Source organism: Sinocyclocheilus rhinocerous, unplaced genomic scaffold, assembly GCF_001515625.1.
Source record: "Sinocyclocheilus rhinocerous isolate Xijiao unplaced genomic scaffold, SAMN03320098_v1.1 scaffold499, whole genome shotgun sequence".
Classification (NCBI taxonomy): Eukaryota; Metazoa; Chordata; class Actinopteri; order Cypriniformes; family Cyprinidae; genus Sinocyclocheilus; species Sinocyclocheilus rhinocerous.
This window is the reverse complement of record NW_015637156.1, coordinates 1,117,526-1,122,795: the sequence shown is the minus strand read 5'-3', so window position 1 is coordinate 1,122,795 and position 5,270 is coordinate 1,117,526. Positions and strand designations below refer to the sequence as shown.

General features: G+C 38.2%; 1 long non-coding RNA gene across 1 annotated transcript; it reads right to left on the bottom strand.

Annotated features, from left to right (window-relative positions):
• Positions 1–552: 552 nt before the first annotated feature.
• Positions 553–844, bottom strand: LOC107748756 (uncharacterized). Its single transcript, XR_001640961.1, has 2 exons — positions 781–844; positions 553–701 (listed from the first exon to the last, which is right to left on the bottom strand). It is a non-coding gene; the product is annotated as an uncharacterized LOC107748756 (long non-coding RNA).
• Positions 845–5,270: the final 4,426 nt, after the last annotated feature.

Here is a 5,270-nt window from a genome sequence, read left to right as displayed (position 1 = left end):
TTTTGTTTTTTTTTAGAAATAGCCTTTTTGCACATCCAGCCTTGTACTCTTCTAGGTTCAAAAAGCTGTCGTCCATAAAATGCGTTGCACTAATTCGAACATCTGGGTTGTGCTGTTCTGTTGTAAATAAATCTTAACCAATGATTCCTAATTGCATCTTCCGGAAGGCCTAATAAAGTGCTTTTGCTTTCGCACTGAAATACACAGCGTCTCCCTGACATGGCTGCATCAACACTACTGCTGTTCCTGAAACCATGCCTTCTTTCTTTGCGTGCACATTTGGGCGGTGTTATGCAAATCTTCGCACATCGTGACGTAGACATGTGGGGCGTGTTAGAACGAGCCGTTTTAGGTAGGCGTGGTTGACTCTTAACTTTTATAAAGAATATCTCTTTGGATTTGAGACTTTAGCCTTTGCAACTTTACAGATCTTCTTTATGCACCAAGAGCTTGTAACACTCCAAAGAGAAAGGAAAAATTGAAATTGCATCATATGACCCCTTTAAAGGTATAGTTCACTCAAAACTGAAAATCCTGTCATCATATACTCACCGTGGCGTCCAAACCTTCCGTGGAGCATAAAAGGAGAAATTTTGCAAAATGTCTGAGCTGCTGTTTTTGCATTTACATACAATGAAAGTGGATAGCGGTTTTAAATAGCAAACACCAAAACGGAAAAAAGCACCGTAAAGGTAGTGAACCTGTAAGAAAATATGCACAATTACACATGATTTCACCAACAAACTCTAATTCTCACAATTGTTAAAAAAAATGACTCACCTGTTTATGTGGTGATTAATCACAAAAGGAAAAGCCATTTGTTTGAGGTAATTTTCAATTCTTAAGCACTGAAAAAGAGAAGCGCCATGAAAGTTATGCATATATTACAATCTTCTGAAGCCATATGATAGATAAATAGGTGAGTTAATGATGACAGTACTTGAATTTTATGATCATATTACATTTATTTTAATGATCATATTACCCCAACTTTACAGTCTCTGCACTGGCTACCTATTAAGTTCCGTATCAGTTACAAAATATTATTACTTACCTACAAGGCCCTTAATGGTTTAGCTCCTGCATACCGAACTAGTCTTCTACCACGCTACAACCCATCACGCTCCCTAAGGTCGCAAAACTCTGGACTTTTGGTAGTACCTAGGATTGCAAAGCACACTAAAGGAGGTAGAGCTTTTTCGCATTTGGCTCCCAAACTCTGGAATAGCCTTCCTGATAACGTTCGGGGTTCAGACACACTCTCTCTGTTTAAATCTAGATTAAAGACACATCTCTTTGGCCAAGCATTCAAATAATGCATCTCATAATCTTGTACTGCAGTTATATCTGATCAAATGCACATTATTATTTCTTAGCTTGGGTTGAACAAATAATATTTGCTTGGTTGGAACAGCAGCTACACTAATTATATCTCTATTTGTTTCTCTGTTTCTGCCACGGTAACTAGGAATTACACAAGCTTCAGTCTGGATCCAGCCCTTATGAGAAGAGATGATGCCAACCCCTCAGAGGACCTCAGATGATGCCAACCCTGAAACAACATAAACTACCAAATTTTGCTACAAGTTTGATTGCATCATATAATAATTGCTGTTAATAGTGTTCATCGTCGGTTTACGTCTTAAATTGATTTTTCCGTACATTTCTGCCATATGTACATTAATTGACAGTCACCACAGATAAGCTACATATGTACATCAATTTGACATAGTCACCACTGATAAGCTTCTACTAAATATATTGTAGAAACTTAATTTTCTGTAAAGCTGCTTTGCAGCGATTTGTATCATGAAAAACGCTATACAAATAAACTTGAATTGAATTTAATTTTAGGGTGAACTAATCCCTTAATATCAAGTACAACCGCACATTTGCCAGTGTAAGACACACACACCTTACTCTGAGTGGTGAAGATCAGTTTTACTGAGGTAAAGTTTCCAGATGCAAATGTGGAAACTGTCAGATGCAACAGATGCAAATGTGGAAACTGTCAAGTGCCACAAAATTCACATATACATCAACAACATCTCTCAATCTTTAATTATCTCTCTTTCTCACACACGCCTATTTTCTGCACTAACACAGTACTTCTCATCATTATGTTGTGTCAGATAGGGAAGACATTATTTAAACACTTGACCCTCTGTCTTTAGTCTTTCAATATCAGAGAGTTTACCTCAAAATCAACATGCTATCATCATGTTGTTCCACTTGAAGAATCTAGACAAGCAACTTTCTATTTAACATGGGGGAAAAAACAGCATGCAGGTTCAGTCCAACATAAGGGTGAGTAAATCATGTCAGGATGTTAATTTTTGGGTGAACTAATCCTTCAAATCTGGCCCCAGAGATGGATGTCTTAAACATAAGCTGTAGCTTTGTTTCCCTCCGCCACACCTGACTTCTTGCTTCCTGTTGAGTGAAATCAAGACAGGAAGTCAGGCGGGAATGTCCTGCTCTGATCTCTCAACACTCAACTGGTGCTTTTCCAAACTTCAAAAAGATCCTTTCCTCCCTCGTCTTTAGATGCTGGAAAACGACAGTGGTTTTGAAGGAGCCGAAGCTGTCTTGCTTTTATTCATCCAGACCTTATGAAGATCTTCACTAATGATTGAAAGTAGACAAGGAGAAGGAGATCATTTTTAAGAGCTGGGACTAGAGCCAAATAGCTACATCAAGCCGTTTAACAGCCATTCAAACTAACGCCAAAGTCACGCGGGTCTTTGAAACTCTATCGAGAACATTAATCTGCAGACTGAAGGAGAAACGGACAACCAATGCGTATTGAAGTGGGACAGGCTATATATCCGTTATACATCTACTCGTCCCTTTCATCTCATGGCCATTGAAACAGCCATCTCTGAGCTTTTCTCTGTGTTAATCCTCCTCACGCTGCCCGGATGCCCGCTGCCCCTCGTCTAACCCCCCGTCCACGGTACTTTGATGGTTCTCCAACTCAGTCTCTCATCCACAGAGTTCTACAGCCTGGATCTGACTCATCGTCCCTCTGTACAATCTGTCTGCTCCTGCCATCCCTCCATCCCTCTTCCGGCTCATGATTTTTTTTATGCAGCTTTTATCTGCTTTCTTTCTTTCAGCCACATTATTTCCCCATTTAGTGCGCCTGCATGCTGGCCATCATTGGGGACGGTGTGTGTGTGTGTGTGTGTGTTGGCCAGGCAGCTGCAAAAGGCATCAGCTCAGACAGCTGACAAGATGTGACAGCTCTGGATATCTCTCACTGGCACTGACAGTTGACAGATGGATACCACTCACACACTGTAAGGAATAAAAGAGAGAGAGCGAGACAGAGAGACAGAGAGAGACAGACAGACAGAAGCCCTGAGGTTGATTCTCTAGCATTACTCTCTGTTCATAGGGCCAATGTTTGATTGAGTGCTGCAGAGAATAATAAACCTTCTCTAGCTAATACTTTGCCCGAGCTTCTTTCTTATTCCCTCTATCTCGTCTCTATCAGACCCTCTCTTTTTTTATATTGCTAGAATGACACGTACATAATTGTACAGAATATAATAAACATTGCACTGTACATCAAAATAAAATACATTTATGAATTTATTTATGAATGAATTTATGAGGGAACATATGATTATGGTACATTACAAAACTATTCAATTTATTATTTAAAAGTCTCGACAATTAAAAAAAAGTTTTCAAACTCTACGAGGAAAATGTGGCACCTAAGTCTTAACTTTGATAAAGAATATCTCTTTGGTTTTGAGACTTTAGTCTTTGCAACTTCAGGGATCTTATCTATTCACGAACAGCTTGTAACACTCCAAAGAGAAAGGAAAACTTGAAATCGCATCATATGACCCCTTTAAAGGTGTTCACCCAAAAATGACACTTCTGTCATAATTTACTCTCGTATTATTTACTCATGTTGTTCTAAACGTGTATACTATTTACTATTCTGTGCAAAAAGCTTACTGTAAGGTGCAAAATTAACAACAACCAACATTTTCATAGCATTTTTAAAATCAAGATGAAGATATCTACATATACAAATGGATTTTTAACATGTCTAGTTTTATAAATTGAATTTATAAAATAAATGTATAGGAATTAGCTATAAACAATAGGAAATTTATGTTAACCTATATTAATAATTGCTATAAATATACAGCAATCCATAATTCTGCTTTGTCTTTATAAATATAAGGTTTCTTGCCAGTCTGTATGTGGGTTGTCACTGTATCTAACAGCTGAAAAATTGAAATGTGACAGTATCTGAATTTTTCTGAAATTCCCATTTAACCATGCCACTCTAAGCTGTTCTGGCTTAGCTCTTGATGTCATGGGACAATAAAGAAATTATAAATAAAATGTTTCATAACATGAATTGAAAAATAAAACATTCTGATTTTACAAAACTGTAAAAACGCAACATTGAACGAGTCAGAGAGACTAGATAATATTTTGTCATGTGTTTGTTTTGTCAAACAAAAAGTGAGAAATTAAAGTTTACCAGTGAGTTCTCTGATGACAAATGAAATGTTTACCTGGGTAGATACATATCCACCTTATTCCTAAATGCAGAAGTAAGCCTATGGGCGAGACTTCCGGTTCATTAACCGCAATAGGGAAATAATGAGGAAAAATATCAACATGCAGTAAATGGTAAAACTGTTTGCATTACAAACCAGTGTGTTCATAATTAAGATAATACACTAAAATAATATGGTAAGACACACCAATCTGCAGTAGGCCATCAAGCAGCAAAACGTCTCAGGTTACTTATGTAACCATGGTTCCCTGAGTAGGTATTTATACTATAGTCGCACCGGTAGTGATGTCATGGCTGTCGCCGGCCAACAAGTTGATGTTTTTTCAATGTATGCTTCAGACACGGGTAACGACGAGGCGTTCCCCATAGCGACCCCTAGAGGACGCAGTTCGAAGTTCCCATGAAAGGGAACTAGTGGTTTTGTACAGCTAAAAATAGCGGGAAGCTAATGAGACCGGAAGCAAGTCCCATAAAATTCAAAAATGGTCGCGCCCATTTTTAGGCTAAGAATAAAGTGGATAAAGTTCTAAGAATTACTTCTGTTTATCGCAGCTTCCCTTGACACTTCCTACTCACTGGCTCCTGCAGTTTGGACAATCGAAAGACGGGTTTGTACTACAATATATCGATATGGCGATATATCGTTGTCCTTCTCCATGCGATACGAGAATCGATATCTGGCACCAAATATCGATATTTTAATTATTACAATAAGGCGCTC